This window comes from Anolis carolinensis, chromosome 6 (assembly GCF_035594765.1).
Source record: "Anolis carolinensis isolate JA03-04 chromosome 6, rAnoCar3.1.pri, whole genome shotgun sequence".
In the NCBI taxonomy this organism is placed as follows: domain Eukaryota; kingdom Metazoa; phylum Chordata; class Lepidosauria; order Squamata; family Dactyloidae; genus Anolis; species Anolis carolinensis.
Genome location: NC_085846.1, coordinates 54,540,139 through 54,558,989, shown reverse-complemented (window position 1 = coordinate 54,558,989; position 18,851 = coordinate 54,540,139). Strand labels below are relative to the sequence as shown.

The following is an 18,851-nucleotide window of genomic DNA, read 5'->3' as shown; positions in this document are numbered from 1 at the left end:
CAAGTGGTACATGCACTAGAAAGCTTGCACGCTAGTACAGATTCAACTATGTGCTTGCCACCCATGCCACCCTTGCTGTTTGGTTTGTCAAGGAGAGATGTCTGGGCCAGGCAAGCTGGAAGTGCACTTCCTAATTTGGCAAAATTGGAACCCACTCCTCTCTGTACCATCTTTTCCTTGTTGGGCATAGCTTTCATCTCTCCCAAAGTGCCCGTGGGGTCTGCTAAAAAGTGTGTCATCAAGATGAAATATTTGGACAGCTTTGCCATAATATCTGCAATTTATCTTGTAAATATAGTGGCATAGTAATAGAGAATGTATTTATGGGAACCATTTTATTTATAGATGACCAACAAAAGCGAGACCCTCCCAACAGGCTGTCTATCTAGAACATACAACACACCAGGGGAAAGGGTGCAAAGGGAAGATGGAAACAAATAAACAGGTACTGATTTTCTTTAACTGTTTAAAGCTTTTCTCAGTAAAGGTATCTCAGAAGAATCACGATGTTCATTTGGGAGCATCCAGAATGGTCAAAGGAAGGGAAAGGCAATTTGATTTCTTGGTTAACTTGTTAGCTAAATATCAACTTCAGTGTTCTATGCATTTAAAATCTATTTCTGAAATATTCGCATTTTTAAAAAAGCATATGATGTACATACAGAATAAATTCATTTAACAAGATCAGACAGATGTAGAGAACTTCCTGCATTCTGTTATTTTCCCTGTGAATTTCACCACATTTAATATTTAATCTGTTTCAGGTGCAAGCTTTATCCATTTGGCACAATGTAATCTAGATCACCTCCACTAGTCGGCCATAACAACTGTTGGCTTTACATTTGTGTGTGTGTATCATTTTCTCTTTCTTCCAAAAGATGCATATGCCCAGTTCAATAAGGCTCAGATAGACATATTTAAAAGACTGCCTAGGTAAGCTTGGCCTTGGATCACATTGGTGGTTATTAGATACAAGGCCACATCTTTTTGAGTCCTTCCCTGAGAGTAATTTTTGTCTTCCTCACTTCAGTGTTTGATTGAGCCCTAAAGACCTTACAGTTTTATCCCAGCTATGGATAGATCTCTTGTGTGTTCTCTTTGTTTGCAATTGATTATAAGGTCTTAGTGTGTTGTTTCAAAATGTTAGCTGCACATGACCTTGAGAAGCGTTGTCATGAAAGGCATTCTTTCCTTGTTGAAAAAAAAAGACAAATTCAACAGTAAATAAGGCTGTCCAAATTAGTAATAAACGTGGAACATTTATTACACATGTGATGTGAATCACTTTTGCTGGACTGAGATGTATATATTTTGAGTTCTATGTTGCATCCCTAAAGAGAGGATAGTATCCATGAAATTAGAAGACCCAGAAGAGTAATTTCTAAAAATGGTCTATAATGCTCCCCGAAAGACCCCACATTAAATGTACCCTCCCCCCAATACACACACAGTCAGTTTGTGCTTTGGATTCTGAGCTGGGCTGATTGCGGGGGCGGTTGTTGCTAAATATGGCCAGATGATTATGAAACTTTCCCCCCAGATCCAAGATAATTTGTATGTTGTATTCTTGGAACTGAAAAAAAGGAGGATGATCTCTCGGGGGTGGTATAACTTCCGTTAAAGCTTTTGTAACATCTGCATTTGTTATCTTCAGTTCACTCTCACCATATGTGGGAAGGCTTATAGTAAACAGAAGTGACAACCAGAGGGAGGGCAAATAAGACATTTTGAAATCTGGCGTAAGCATTCCTGGCTTCTTGAGCTTGCTGATGACATAACGGCTGTCACCACACTCTTTTTGGAGGGAGGAGAGTTCAAGAAGTGCTGGAAAAGAAACAAATCATTCACTGACTGGACTGGAAGAACCATTTGTTTAACTGTCCTTCTGAGTAATGTTAGGATCCACATATCCTCTCGCCACATAGGTATATAATATATCTCTTCCTAATAAAGTAGGACAACAAAGAGGCTTCTCTGAGCTTATTACCAACTGTACTTAAAACAACTGCACTATAATATGGTTAAAGATTTTTATGTCACTTAGTGCTTGTGAGATTATAACTTGGGAAAGGTTTATGTACAAGGTTTTGTGGATGAATGGTTCAAGTACTTTATATTGTTTTAAATTTTGTATATTTATATCATTATTTCGTTTAACTGCTTTTAACTGTTTTATTGTTTTATTTTATTTTACTGTGGTGTATTGACTACAAAAATGTGTTGGATAATACAGAACGTTGGATAAGCAAGTGTTGGATAAGTGAGACTCTACTGTAATAATAATAATAATAATAATAATACATGTGTTGTTTGCCTCTCCTCATGACTTGAGCACAGTTAAAACTTATCACCATAAAATACATACATTTAAACACACCACCACAAAATAAATATATTAAAATACAATAAAATACATATATTAAAATACAAATAGAATGTAAATTTAAAATTCACAGTTTAAAATTGACCAAGAGATTGGATAGTCCTTTTTGTTAAATGTACAGCTAATCCTTCTTGTCAAAAAGAGCATTAATACTGTAGCCAGACACATTTACGTGTGTGTATATGTAGGCATGAATCTCAAAAAGAATTTTACACTGGCTATGTAGGAAGGGAGCACTTCTGATCCTCTAACAGCTGAGTAACATATGGAAAGTCAGCCACTTACATTCCTGGGCCAAAGGGTTGGGAGATTCAGCATCTGCTGAATTTTTGCTTGTCAAGCCATTTCTTTAAGCATAGGAGCAAAGATAAATGTGACAACACCGGTTCTAATTCTAATAAAACATTTTTTTTTGTTTTCAAACACTTAAAAGTAATATTATCTTTTCTGTTTAATCTTGACTAATAATGCAATATCAAAATCAGGAATGGAATATCCTATAGATACTGTAAAGTAAACTAGAATGTTATGTAACTCAGTCTATGTAAGTTCCGTTGCTACTGGGAGGGCTATTGCTGGTTTGAATTATCATTGTAAGAGAGCAGTTTGTCAAGGAAGGGGAAAAGGGTATTTCTAGAAGTGCTTTTTAATGCTTCTCTGTATAGAATAAAATACACTACTGTTAAACAGAAATCTTGTCGGAGAGACGAAACAGGCCTGCTACGAGTGATCATAATTCACGAGCCTGGATTTATAAAAATCTGTGTCTAGGCTTGTAAACAGTGTAAGATCTAATTTCAGCTCCTGTTTTCAAAATTTAGCCCTGCAGCAAATTTCTGTGTCTGTATGAAACTTTACCCAGCTATTTAAATGGCAAGAGAACAGAGCTGAGCACTAGCAGCCAGCCTGTTCCATTATGTTCCAAATGTTAGGAAGATGGTTTGAAGAAGAAACATCCCCACTAAAATAAGGTACAATATGTCCCTGGTAAAGTTGTCTATGCCCTTGTCATCTATGAAGGAAACTTGTTCCACTAATGAGTTTCAACGTAATAGTAGTATCCAGCTTAAATCCCTAGATTTAGTGGGAAACTGAACTACATGCATAATCAACTTCAAGATATTGCTCCCCTTTTGGGTGGAGCTTCCAACCCAATTCTTACGCTGCTGCTCAGTCGTTTAGTCATCTCCGACTCTTTGTGACCTCATGGACCAGTCCATGCCAGAGCTCCCTATCAGCCATCACCGCCCCCAGTTCCTTCAAGGTCAAGCCAGTCACTTCAAGGATACAGTCCATCCATCTTGCCCTTGGTCAGCCTCTCTTCCTTTTTCCTTCCATTTTCCCCAGCATCATGATCTTTTCCAAGCTTTCCTGTCTCCTCATGATGTGGCCAAAATACTTCAGCTTTGCCTCTAATATCCTTCCCTCCAGTGAGCAGCCGGGCATTATTTCCTGGAGGATGGACTGGTTGGATCTTCTTGCGGTCCAAGGCAATTCTTATAACAAGTGACAATGTAAAATAAAGGGTATTGTTCAGAAAAGCTAAATATTTTCAGTCCTGCTGACTGAATATGTGGAAGTACACAAAGGAGATTCCACATACTCCCTCACAGTTTAGACTGGTGTAAATAAATATGCCCCAAAACAGCCCCAGATTTGGCATGTTTGTACTGTAGCCAGGGCCATTATTCACATGGCTGGGGAGCATAGTCACTCTGCTGGGACAGCACACAACCTTTTCCATGTCACTACCATTGCTCTTGGAGCCCCGGTGGCGAAGTGTGTTAAAGCACTGAGCTGCTGAACTTGCAGACCGAAAGGTCCCAGGTTCAAATCCCGGGAGCGGTGGGAGCAGCCGCTGTTAGCTCCAGCTTCTGCCAACCTAGCAGTTTGAAAACATGCCAATGTGAGTAGATCAATAGGTACCGCTCCAGCTGGAAGATAACGGTGCTCCATGCAGTCATGCTGGCTACATGACCTTGGAGGTGTCTACGGACAACACCAGCTCTTCGGCTTAGAAATGGAGATGAGCACCAACCCCCAGAGTCAGACATGAGTCAGGGGAAACCTTTAACTTTACCTACCATTGCTCTTAGGAAGCCATAAGGCAGTGTGCAAGCTTTTCACAATTGCAGATGGCTCTGCTATCATCAGAACACAATGCCTCTGCAACCAGCATGAAATCAATATGTGATCCCCTTTCTTCCTGATCATACGGGCATGTTGTTCAAATATTGGTAAAGGCACCAATGCAACCAGAAAAAAGACTGCCTGCTCATGTGGATCCCTTTGCCAATGTCAGAAGGGAGTGCCTAAACAAGCAGGAGGGAAGGGGATCTCTCCACTCCCACATATTGGTTGTGTGGGTTACCTGTTCTGATGTCAGTTGAGAAGTCCACAACTGCCAGGAGTTCTTACAGTGCCCTGTTGCCAGCTATAATAACAATAACAACAACAACAACAACAACAACAACAATAATAATAAACTTTATTTTTATATCCCACCCCATCTCCCCGAAGGGACTCGGGGGCGGCTCATGACAGGGACAAGCCCGAAACAACGACACAACATATTTGACAAAAGCTTAAAACCTTTCAACGATACACAAAATAAAATAATGGACAATACATTAAAATCCAAGCAGATAAAATCAGAGTAATTGAAGGCAAATCAGCGGGAACAGGTTTCATAAAGTGCTGTATCGTGGAAATGAGTAACAGTGATAAAGTGCCATAAATGATGGCATCATGGGCTTAATCCAGCCTTTGCCTTCCAACGCCCCGAAATAACAAGTCAACACAATAACTTGGTTTTAAAACTGGGCAACTTTATTGAAAGTTGCCTAATTAACTCGTTAATTTGTAACTTGAATTTCATTCTCAAGGGTCATCTATGAATTTGGTGAGGCCTAAAGCACATATTGGTGGTCCTACCCGACCATCCATTTAACAGAATTTAGGGTGAAACACCAGGTACCCAGCATAACTAAACCTGGGTGACCTGCAGGGCAATGTGATGGAGAGTTTTGTCCCAATTTACCATTCTACACAGTATAGGGTAGGCGAAAAACTCTCCTAGAACATAAGAGGGGAAAAATTCTTACCCGGCCCCACTAGGCGACCACATAAGCTATACTGTTAGCGGCGGGCGGGCGGGCGGGCGGGTCAATGTCTTGAAGGCAAGTGATAAGGGGGCTGGCTGCTTCCTGGAAACTCCGCCCCCTTCTAGAACTCTCTCTTTCGTTGGGAGGGGGCAAAGCCACTTCCCTCCCCCAGCTGCGTGGGGGTGGGGGGGTATTCTTCTTGCACTGATGAATACAGTTAAAATAAATGGTGAATGTGCCACTATGGATTGGGCTCATTTGGAGCTCATCCAGCTGTCCAGTTAATAGCACAGGCATTCGTGATAGTGTTCTGATGACAGCAGAGGCATTTGAAGCTGGGGAAGTGAGGAGATGTCCCAAACTTTGCTTCTAGCACAGTCTGGTACAACTCCTGACTTTGGCTGAAGCAGAGCAAAATTGGTTTAAAGAAACAAACAAAACCCTTGGATACTCATCAGAAGTAGTTCTGTGTCAAAACATCTAGCTTTCCATTTGTAATGAGTCCTGCATTTTGGCTAGTGTAGATAAGCCCTTTGTCTCATAAACTAAACAGTACTATTCATTGCTGTCTCTTTGTTATTAGCAAATCATTTCTTGCAAATGTATCCACTAGTGCTGATGCATGAGGACAGTTACATGATGGACTTGGAGAATACTGTACTTTTAGTGATCCATTGTAAATCGAGATGGTTGAACCTTCTCAAAGCATGAATAGGCCCAAACTGCCCCATCTTAGTTTGTGCATCTGAAATAATCCTTCAGTAGCTACAGTAGAGTCTCACATATCCAACATAAACGGGCCGGCAGAATGTTGGATAAGTGAATATGTTTGATAATAAGGAGGCATTAAGGAAAAGCTTATTAAACATCAAATTAGGTTATGATTTTACAAATTAAGCACCCAGACATTAGGTTATACAACAAGTTTGACAGAAAACTTAGTTCAATATGCAGTAATGCTATGTAGGAATTAATGTATTTACAAATTCATCACCAAAATATCACAATGTATTGAAAACATTAACTACAAAAATGCATTGGATAATCCAGAACGTTGGATAAGCGAATGTTGGATAAGTGAGACTCTACTGTATATCAATTTTAAGGGACAAATTGTCTTGGGGCCCCCACTAAATGAATTTATGCATTAGCATCAATACAGACATGTCTTGATTTGCTTTAAACTGTAACTCACATCCTCACATTTTTCTTGGAATCAGATTGGCAAGATTAATTGTATGCTTTCCATGACCTGACCTTCCTGAGGAGCATAACATTTATAAATGATAACGTGCCACATTATTTATGTATCTAGTACACAGCTGAGTGAGCAGCTGTGTAATATTTAATCTCCATAAGATTCATAAATGGTGAAGTAACAAATTCAGAGATAACAGAGCTATGCTGATCCAATGGCAGAAGCAAGAGCAATTTATCTAAGCAGAATGAGTCCAAATCATTTTGTTGCTAGAGTCAAAAGACAAGATGGTACCCATTTTTTCCACATATAGTAGCTGACTCGGATGGAGGATTGGTTATTGGGTAATATCCTCTGCATTAGGCTAGTTAGGGAGGGGAGGGCAGATTGTGTGGTAGAGGGGAACATCTAAAGGCCCTTAGAAACAACCTCTGGGGGATGTCATTGCTGCCCTCAGCACTTCATTGGCTAATGATACAGCCACATAGTCATCCTACCATATTTTGAACTACCACCATGAAATAAAGAGACCAGACAAGACTTGCTGCTGCTCAGCCATTTAGGCGTCTCCGACTTCGTGACCTCATGGGCCAGTCCACGCCAGAGCTCCCTGTCGGCCGTCACCACCCCCAGTTCCTTCAAGGTCAACCCAGTCACTTCAAGGATATCATCCATCTATCTTGCCCTTGGTCGGCCTCTCTTCCTTTTTCCTTCCATTTCCCCTAGCATCGTGATCTTTTCCAAGCTTTCCTGTCTCCTCATGATGTGGCCAAAATACTTCAGCTTTGCCTCTAATATCCTTCCCTCCAGTGAGCAGCCGGGCATTATTTCCTGGAGGATGGACTGGCTGGATCTTCTTGCGGTCCATGGCACTCTCAGGATTTTCCTCCAGCACCAGAGTTCAAAAGCGTCTATCTTCCTTCGCTCAGCCTTCCTTATGGTCCAGCTCTCACATCCATAGGTTACTATTGCTTCGACTATACGGACCTTCGTTGCCAGTGTGATGTCTCTGCTCTTCACTATTTTGTCAAGGTTGGCCATTGCTCTCCTCCCAAGAAGTAAACGTCTTCTGATTTCCTGGCTGCAGTCTGCACCTGCAGTGATCTTCGCGCCTAGAAATATAAAGTCTGTCACTGCCTCCACGTTTTCTCCCTCTATTTGCCAGTTATCAATAGGTGCAGTTGCCATGATCTTGGTTTTCTTGACGTTTAACTGCAACCCAGCTTTTGCACTTTCTTCTTTCACCTTGGTGATTAGGCTCCTCAGATCCTCCTCGCTTTTGGTCATCAGAGTGGTATCATCTGCATACCTAAGGTTGTTAATGTTTCTTCCAGCAATTTTAACTCCGGCCTTGGATTCCACAAGCCCCGCATGTCGCATGATGTGTTCTGCGTACAAGTTGAATAGACACAAGACAATGGATCTAAAGAGCCATTTCCTGACCTATTTATTGGAAGAACTCTTAATAAACTATAAAGGGAAATCTGTAAACACATAAAACATAACTCATGGGTTAATGGCCACCAAGCAAGCCTTGTCCCTAGGCCAGGTGTCACTCCCTCTGACTACCGCCAAGGTCATGCGTGTACCAAGGATACCGAATGCCAACCAAAAAACTTTAGCTCCCACCCCCCAGCAGGGGAAGGAAAAGAACTTGTGTGTGTGTAAAAACGCCCCTCCAAGGGGGCTAATCAAGGGGGGTGTGTGAACCAAAAGACCCCTCCAAGGGGAACTAAAAAGGTCCTCTGAGGGGACAAAGGCCGAGGGCAGGAGGCGGCCTAAAGCTCCCTCACAACCCAGCACCAACCAAGTCTGGCATAGGAGGAATCCCAGACTTTGGCAGCCTCCTGATTGCTTGAATAAGGAGATAGTATCTAGTAGCTTACTGCCTCTAAACCACTGCTTCCATGATGCAAGTACAAGGCAGACTGAGAGGAGGGGAACGGAGCAGCCTCAACAACTTGTTGCTCTGCCCACTCACCTGGATGGACCAGCAGACCAGCTAGCCCCACCCAAGACTGATTCCTTCATGGGGTCCTTCAAATCCCCCCCCCACACACACACACACACCTTAAGGCTTACTATTAAAGATTACTATTAAAGCATAGCAATGAACATCATCCTTTTCACACATGACCTCATCAAATGAATAAATTCTGCTTCTCGGCGCTGTCAGCACGGGACTGCTGGAGCCCATCAAATAACACAGGGCTATTTCTGGCAAGGCTCCATTGTGCTCTGTGTTGTACAACTGTCTCTTCATAGAAAAAGCCAGGGATGACATGGGAGGACACTGGGGGAAGCACAGAAATGTGGTATGAGATCCCACGACCACCTTACACTGTCCCGTGAAGTCTTACACTGTCCCACGGTTTCCCCCACTCATAGAATCATAGAATAATAGAGTTGGAAGAGACCTCTGGGCCATCTAGTGCAACCCCCTACCAAGAAGCAGGAAATCACATTCAAAGCACCCCCAACAGATGGCTTAACCTTCTGCTTAAAAACCTCCAAAGAAGGAGCCTCCACCATTGTCCAGGGGAGAGAGTTCCACTGCCAAACAGCTCTCACTTTGAGGAAGTTCTTCCTGATGTTCAGGTGGAATCTCCTTTCCTGTAGTTTAAAGCCATTCTTCTGCGCCCTAGTCTCCAGGGCAGCAGAAAACTCCCTCCTCTCTATGACTTCCCCTCACATATTTATACATGGCTATCATGTCTCCTCTCAGCCTTCTCTTCTGCAGGCTGAACATGCCCAGCTCCTCATAGGACTTGTTCTCCAGACCCTTGATCATTTTAGTTGTCCTCCTCTGGACACATTCCAGCTTGTCAGCCCAGAATTGGACACAGTATTCTAGGTGTGGTCTGACCAAGGCAGAATAGAGGGGTAGCATGACTTCCCTGGATCTAGACACTATACTCCTATTGATGCAAGCCAAAATCCCGTTGGCTTTTTTAGCTGCTGCATCACATTGTTGGCTCATGTTTAAGTTGTTGTCCATGAAGACTCCAAGGTCATTTTCGCACCTACTGCTGTCGAGCCAGGCATCCCCCATTCTGTATCTTTGCCTTCCATTTTTTCTGTCCTCTGGCTTCTCGACCTCCAAGTCAAGAGGTGCAGTAGCGGAAACCAGTCAAGTTATCTCAACACCTAGAACAGAAAATCACTAAAATACCTCTCCCTTGTAGTGAACATACAGTATTAATTCAAATAAGTCACAAAAATATTGTCTAGGCTACTATTTCACTTTACTTAATGACAGGGCATGTCATAGCCAGCCCTGAACCAAAATACAGATAGGCTGCAAGTGTGGGTGCAATGGCTAGTAAAGTTATTACCATACCAAATGCTTGATTTCTGCATGTAATGAAGTTATGCAACTTAAATGATTTATTTAGATAGATGACAATGACAATCCAATACATTCAGGGGAATCTGTGTTGGCCATAAATCCATAAGTAATGATAGCTTTATTAATTGAATTCCAAAACATAAAATATATTATTTTATGTTTTGACCCGGGCTGTGGCGCAGGCTGGAGAGCAAGCCAGCTGCAACCAGCTGCAATGAATCACTCTGACCAGGAGGTCATGAGTTCGAGGCCCGCTCGGAGCCTATGTTTGTCTTGTCTTTGTTCTATGTTAAAAGGCATTGAATGTTTGCCTATATGTGTAATGTGAGTCCCCTTCGGGGTGAGAAGGGCGGAATATAAATGCTGTAAATAAATAAATAAATAATGCAAATTTTCAGTGCTTCGCTGGTTTCTTTACCAGACAAAGATGGTCTTGCAAAGGGGAGGTCTTCAATTATTGAGAATAAAAGTGTCAATAAAAAGTCCTTACTGCACTTTTAGGTGAAATTCCTCTGGTACTTTGGCAGATTTGAACCATTATTACCTTGTCAGTTGTATGCACATTTAAGTCTTAATTTCTCTCAATGAACAGAAGAATTATATGTCCAACTATGCTGGTCTTTCAGAATAGTGGTAAACAACAGGGAAAGAAATTCACTTTTGGATCTGAGAGTTGGAAAGCTCAGTTATAGCATTACTGCCCATAAATGCACTCCTGTAAGGGTGGCTAAATTATTTGGTTTATATATGTGTATATGCTTGCACTTGTAGCCTGTTTGGCTGGAGATGTGTGCATGATGTACTCCATAAAAGGACTTATCTTCAAGCATTGCTGTGTCTGAACACCATTTAATTTATTCTGGATACTATAATTGCATATAATGACTTGAATAAACTACACCTGGTAGATCACAATGCATTTTATATTATGATTGATTTGTCTAGGAAAGATGCATGTGACAGAGCATTCACTTTGGTAAAACTATTCTGCTAATGTCTAAGTAATGAGACAGATAAGATATCACAGTCATGAAATATAGGGCCCTCTGGCAACATTTAACTTAGTATGACATGTGAGACAATATTGCTTGCTGAGAGCAATGTTTGTGTTCATGCAGTATCTTTATATAGCCAACTAATAGGAATTCAAAAGGAAGTATGCTTAAACACATTCATCAAATGCAAATATAAGGGTTCTGTAATTAAAATTCCTTCCTTCCTTCCGTCCGTCCTTCCTTCCTTCCTTCCTTCCTTCCTTCCTTCCTTCCTTCCTTCCTTCCTTCCTTCCTTCCTTCCTTCCTTCCTTCCTTCCTGCCACTGTTCATTTTTTGAACCATTGGTTCTTGTAAATCATCCATTGAGATCCAGAGTTCTAGGTGCTATGCTTCTGGGTATCTAATGCTTAAAAGTCTGGCTTTGATTCCTGCTGTATTTGATCATATTAATCTGATATTAATGAGACAGCCACTATTTAATAGCAGGCTCCTTGTTTAATGACAGCTATTAGTGTGGCAGGCAAGGACGATCCATGTTCTTCCCTCCATGCTGGAGAAAATTTGCCTATCAAATTGGCAAATTGGGCAGGTTTTTTTAGCTTTGAAAAATATGGCTAAAATTCAGATATGGCTTCATAGGATAACTATCTTGGGATTTCAACAAATGGAATGTGAAAGACCACAAAACAGTTGGATTTTTCAATCTCTGCATACATAAATTCTAAAATGTATGACATTATTGTAGAAAATTCCAAATCCCATCTTATTTTGGAAGTTAAGCAGGGTCAACCTCAGTTAGTACCTGGATGGAAGATGTCAGTACATACCAGTGATAGAGGTCCTATCCCAGAGAGAAGCACTGGAAAAAGCACCTCAGAGTATGCCTTAGCTAAGAAACTCTATGAATCTGGAGGCTCATAGGCAACTAATGCTGGATTACAAATCAATACAATACAGAATTCTCTTTGCCTTATGTATTTCAAATGCATCCAACTCTCTAGTCTGCAAATGTATTCAGCTACATAAATGCTCATACCATATTTTGGTCATATAGCTTTGAAAATGTTGCTTAAAAAGCTAATTGTTAATTAGTCAGCCTTTGCTGAGTAACCTCTCATGCATTCTGGAAAACAGTTTTTTATTTAAGCAGAGCATTGGAGACTCCTTTATACCTTCTGATTCAAAAATTGCTAAATTGTGTACAAAAAATGTCTACATGTCAGTAACTAGCAGAGCCCACTTTTCAAATACAGTAGAGTCTCACTTATCCAACATAAACGGGCCGACAGAATGTTGGATAAGTGAATATGTTGGATAATAAGGAGGCATTAAGGAAAAGCTTATTAAACATCAAATTAGGTTATGATTTTACAAATGAAGCACCAAAACATCATGTTAGACAACAAATTTGGCAGAAAAAGTAGTTCAATGCGCAGTAATGCTATGTAGTAATTACTGTACTTATGAATTTAGCACCAAAATATCACGATATATTGAAAACATTGACTACAAAAATGCGTTGGATAATCCAGAACGTTGGATAAGCGAGTGTTGGATAAGTGAGACTCTACTGTATGTATACAACTTGTAAAAAAAATACTTTTCTTGAATAGGAATGAATAGATGATAGGCACTTTGACAGCCTCATCACAACAGAGCATTGCTCCACTTTTAATACAGTTTCTTCCTTCTGAAGTATTCTGGAGTTTGACTTATGGTGAGGTGAGATGTTCTCAGACTGGATTCTTTGAGAGCTCTCAGAGAGACAGGCCCAATTTGCAATTGGGTAGTACTGCTAGATCCCTCCTTCTAGCAGATCAATGCTAGAAGGACTGCAAAACCCATAAGATGCTGAACCAATGGGAAGATATCCAAGGGACCCAGACAAGGCACCCGGCAGGCACAGCAGATCGCTGTGGGGTGAACCAGGGCTCCAGAGGACCCCTGGATAACTGCCAACCTTGCTCATTTTGAAATAAAGAACAAAGAAGAAAAGCTAAATATTCAGCTCTAGAAAATTGTAAGTCAAGAATAAGATCTATTCATTGTGGAGGGAGGCTTCCCCCCAGCTGGCTAAAGAATAGAGAAAACAAAATGTGGATAATTTATTTGAATTGAAAAGAAGTCCCGATAGAAGGGAAGACTTGGAAACTTAAAAATATGTAAACTTAAAAAGTTAAAAGTTGAAGGAATAAACTTAAAATTTGAGGGAAATAAAGAGATTTAAAAGTGGCAAAAGGAAAACAGAATGACTGACCTTGAGAAGGAATTGTTTTTTCTACCCTGGAAGCTTCTCTAAACAACCCAAGTACCATAGATGTAAGAAGGAATAGAAATAGAGAAGCTAGAAGTGATTTTGAGGAAGTAAGGAACCAAAGAGTTGGAGGACAGAGAGACCAAAACAGAACCCTGAAGCAATGTCATTTATTTATTTCGTGTCAAAAGCATTGCATAACAAATACATTTTAAAATGATGGGGGGGGGGGGGAAGGAAATCACAAGCAACTAAATAGTTTTAGACCAAAAGCGAGCAAAAGCAACCGCATTGTCCGTAGCTTTAAGCAACTCCTCCTCTGTACATGAGGCAGGACATTGTGGGCAAGCATACATATGCGGAGTTGTTTGTTCTGCTCCACAGTCACACGAGGTGGAGGATTCCTCCAGGTAGTGCCACCTTGCCAAGTTGTCTTTAGATCTGTCCACTCCGCTTCTGAGTCTGTTCAGGGACTTCCAAGTTGCCCATTCTTGGTTTGCCCCTGGAGGAGGACCCTCATGGGGGTACATTCAGTTAGAATCGCCAGGTTTAGCTGCCCAGAGGGACACTCTTGCTGTTTCTGGAGGAACATCAAGAGGAGTGGTGGTTCTCATGAAGCCCTTCCTTGATTTGAGTCTGGTGGGAGGAGGCTGATAGTCATGCAGTGGATGGCTTTCACAATGTTCGACCTTTTTTCTCTCACAGTTAGCAGCAACTTCCCATTGCACATCAGGAGGGGCAATGCCAGCTAACTTGTAGAGTTTATCAACAGGTGTAAGTTCAAGGCATCCTGTGATTATTCTGCATGTTTCGTTTAGTGCTATGTCCACCTGCTTCACATGTGCAGACTTGTGCCAGACAGGACAGGCATACTCAGCAGTTGAGAAAGACAAGGCCAGGGCTGATGTTCTTATTACTTGTGGGTCTGCACCCCATGCGCTGCCAGTCAGTTTCCGCAGGAGGTTATTGTGTGCAGCTACTTTGTGCTTGGTGTTCATGCAGTGTTTCCTATATGTTAGTGTCCAATTTAAGGTGACAGCAAGATATTTAGGAAGAAAACAGTGTTCGAGCTCTTGGCCTTCCCAAGTAACTTTCAGTTTCCTGTTGGCTTCACGGTTACGTAGGTGGAAAGCACACACTTGTGTCTTGGCAGGGTTAGGCTTCAGGTGGTTCTCTTTGTAGTAGCTGGAGAGATCTTTCAATGTCATTAACTAAAGAGAAGAGAAATAAGGATACAGTGACCAGAAGTGAAGCAACAGAAACATAGAGAGGGAGAGGGAGAAGAAAGAAGCACCCTTGCAGAGTCCGGAAGAAATAACCAAGACTATAGAGTTGGTGAAGAAAAATGGAAAGACAGAAAATATCGAACCTGAAAAATAGTAACAGTAACAGCATTTTTGTGAAAACAATATTTCTAGTTCAGAAAATGTTGTTTCCTCTGTGGGTATGCTATTTTCTGTATCCCAAAAAATGCCCTTTGCCAATTTTTTACAAGTCAAATGTTCATCATGGTGGAGAAATTTTGAAATTTTCGTGCCGGATGACAATAGATTGCAGCCTTGATCGAACCAGCTCTGCCTGACTCTTTGATAAACCCAAATCTCTGACCAGATCATTCAGCTCTGTCTGAGATATTAAATGATGCTGATGGTACAAAGTCAGGATCAGCATCAGCTTCCATCTGCATCTAATTGCCGTCATCACCTACCTTCACATCTTCTAGTGTCCATGCCTGGGCAAGTTTCTACACAATCAGAAATGCATTCTTGTAGTATTTTAACAGACTGAGTCTCTGTTATATGTTACATAATGTTGGTTATGGCTGTCAAAGATATGAGCAATTTAAGAAATCATGCAAGTTACTGTTGAACAAGAAAATATTTCAAAATTTTGCAATAATTGTAAAACAAAACTGGCCATTTCTCAAAAACCTTATGTGATGTGACAATTTTGAAATTATTTATGTGATCAGCATCCAGAAAAAAATCTATTTGTAAGGGAAAAACTTGTAAAGGAAACAACATACCTGTTTTTCATAATCAGCCACCACTGATATAGGCACCCAGATAATTATGGAAATGTGTACTACAAAGTATAGTTCCATATTTAGAAAATATATTATTTCTTGTAAACAGTAATCATAGTAGTACTGATTATTAATATCATGATGCTGGTGGTAAAAACAATGCTTTCAAATTTGACTGCTTTTATAGGAAAACTGTTGTAACAACAATGGTTATTATACACTTATTTTAATAGAAAATTCAGTACAGTGTACAATATAAAACTATCAATATGCAACATATTTCTAATTTAAATGTCAAATACAAAAAACAAGGGCATACACAAGTGCATATGCAATATCAGATGATTCACTGCAAACTGAGGAACTATGAAAAAGAAGAAGCAAATGCTAACTTAAAAGCAAGAAAAAAATACATTGTATCTATCTATCTATCTATCTATCTATCTATCTATCTATCTATCTATTAGGCTTGCTCAAATAATTCGTTTTCCCCGTTTACTGTTATTGATTCGTTATTTTCGTTTGTTTTGAAGCAATATCGAACCTTGGTTGTCCACACGCCTGGATATCGCGGTTTCGAACCGCGATTGGCCGTTTTCCGTTATGGCGCCTTTTTTTTCGTTTTTAAAAAATGCTTTGGCAAATCATCCAAACTTGTTTAAGTCCACTGGGGCAGTCTAGCGTGTTGTTTGCACCTTGTAGCCAATCAGAGAGCACGTTTAACCAGGGGGAGGGGCTGGTAGGACGTCCTGAGCGTGCACACGCCTCGTGGCTCAGTCGCACTGGGAATTTTGGAGAGGGTGGAAGGGAGATTTTGGTGCAGGCACTGGCAGGCAGGAAAGATTGCTGCGTCACAGCATGGCTGTGTGAAGACCGGGAGAAAAGGTGGGGTGGCTGGCTGAGTTTGGGTGGTGTGTGTTAGTTGGGTCTTTCTTTTTCTTTTGTTTTTGCAAAGGGCTGTCCTGTGGGTGTTTTTTTCCTTGCGGGCGGGGTGGTCTTTCTCCTTTCTTTTTTCCACGCAAAAGTGTTTTTGGAAACAAGGGATCCGAGCCAGGGACGCTTCCTGATAATCCTAAGCCAAGTTTGGGAAAGAGTTGCATATCCCATACTTCCCTGTACAAAATACAACTCCTTTTGGGGAAAGAAGGGGGGGTGCCTTTGTCCCTTCCCCAGTCTCAAACACAAGCGGGGCTGCTTGTGTCTCAGCCGGGGACGCTTCCTGATAATCCTAAGCCAAGTTTGGGAAAGAGTTGCATATCCCATACTTCCCTGTACAAAATACAACTCCTTTTGGGGAAAGAAGGGGGGGTGCCTTTGTCCCTTCCCCAGTCTCAAACACAAGCGGGGCTGCTTGTGTCTCAGCCGGGGACGCTTCCTGATAATCCTAAGCCAAGTTTGGGAAAGAGTTGCATATCCCATACTTCCCTGTACAAAATACAACTCCTTTTGGGGAAAGAAGAGGGGGTGCCTTTGTCCCTTCACTGCTCTCAAACACAAGCGGGGCTGCTTGTGTCTCAGCCAGGGACGCTTCCTGATAATCCTAAGCCAAGTTTGGGAAAGAGTTGCATATCCCATACTTCCCTGTACAAAATACAACTCCTTTTGGGGAAAGAAGGAGGGGTGCCTTTGTCCCTTCCCCAGTCTCAAACACAAGCGGGGCTGCTTGTGTCTCAGCCGGGGACGCTTCCTGATAATCCTAAGCCAAGTTTGGGAAAGAGTTGCATATCCCATACTTCCCTGTACAAAATACAACTCCTTTTGGGGAAAGAAGGGGGGGTGCCTTTGTCCCTTCCCCAGTCTCAAACACAAGCGGGGCTGCTTGTGTCTCAGCCGGGGACGCTTCCTGATAATCCTAAGCCAAGTTTGGGAAAGAGTTGCATATCCCATACTTCCCTGTACAAAATACAACTCCTTTTGGGGAAAGAAGAGGGGGTGCCTTTGTCCCTTCACTGCTCTCAAACACAAGCGGGGCTGCTTGTGTCTCAGCCAGGGACGCTTTCTGATAATCCTAAGCCAAGTTTGGGAAAGAGTTGCATATCCCATACTTCCCTGTACAAAATACAACTCCTTTTGGGGAAAGAAGGGGGTGCCTTTGTCCCTTCACCGCTCTCAAACACAAGCGGGGCTGCTTGTGTCTCAGCCGGGGACGCTTCCTGATAATCCTAAGCCAAGTTTGGGAAAGAGTTGCATATCCCATACTTCCCTGTACAAAATACAACTCCTTTTGGGGAAAGAAGGGGGTGCCTTTGTCCCTTCACCGCTCTCAAACACAAGCGGGGCTGCTTGTGTCTCAGCCGGGGACGCTTCCTGATAATCCTAAGCCAAGTTTGGGAAAGAGTTGCATATCCCATACTTCCCTGTACAAAATACAACTCCTTTTGGGGAAAGAAGGGGGTGCCTTTGTCCCTTCACCGCTCTCAAACACAAGCGGGGCTGCTTGTGTCTCAGCCGGGGACGCTTCCTGATAATCCTAAGCCAAGTTTGGGAAAGAGTTGCATATCCCATACTTCCCTGTACAAAATACAACTCCTTTTGGGGAAAGAAGGGGGTGCCTTTGTCCCTTCACCGCTCTCAAACACAAGCGGGGCTGCTTGTGTCTCAGCTGGGGACTACACCAATTTAACAAAGTTTCAGCCACAAAAACAAACTTTCTGAAGTAGAGCAATGACTTTCACAGTAAAGACAACCCAATTTAACAGGAAATAAGACTTTCAAACCAGGAACAGATTTCTGCAATTATTAAAAAATGGTTTATTATAAAAGCTATGAAAATTTGCCAAAAATCAGAGGATAAGGGAAACGTTCCACATTTTGGTGAGCTATCAGTGTTAAATGTGTTCTACCACTGTACCAAGTTTGAAGAAGATCACTCAAAAAATGAGGGCGGGAGAGCCCCCTAAGTCCCCCCCCTTTGGGCTGTTTTTGGGCCACCGCGCATGCGCGTCCGCCATTAACGAATTAATTTCGAAAATAACGAATTTTCGTTAATTTCGAAAAATTTTGGGGGCCAAATTCGTTATTAGCAACAAAAACGAAAAAATGCCCCCTCTAGTTTTGAAACGAGTTTAGAATCAAATTTTTCATGGATCGATCAAGCCTACTATCTATCTATCTAATCTAATCAGGGCCAGAGAGACACTGGGAAATTGTCATTATGCAAGCACTGTGGGAAGACCCATTAGTAATGCTTATATTTAAACATTTCATAGATAAAGACAATAGTAAATATACTGCATTTACTCAATTATGATGCACACCTTTTTTGGCTAAATTGCTTAGCTAAATTTTTTTAATATGGAGATGAATGTACTATATTAGTCTCACATATGGGCATTAAAAACAGGGAGCCTTTCATAAATAAAGAGATGGCAGCTTTAATTTTTCAATAAACATGCTCACATACAGAGATTTAGTGCGGCTTTTAAAAAACTAAGCACTTCAAATTTTGCAGTTAGATGGATTATTATGTTGTTTCTGGTTCTGCATACATCTGGAGAATTTGCAAATTGTGATAACTGAAACAAAATTTTCACGAATCCCTA

At 41.5% G+C, this 18,851-nt stretch overlaps 1 long non-coding RNA gene across 1 annotated transcript in view; it reads left to right on the top strand.

Annotated features, from left to right (window-relative positions):
- The window catches only part of LOC103279166 (uncharacterized), a 57,289-nt gene that overhangs the window by 14,501 nt on the left and 23,937 nt on the right, over positions 1-18,851 (top strand). The window contains exon 2 of the long non-coding RNA XR_506611.3: positions 346-445. This is a non-coding gene — a long non-coding RNA (uncharacterized LOC103279166). The remainder of the gene's footprint in view (positions 1-345; positions 446-18,851) is intronic.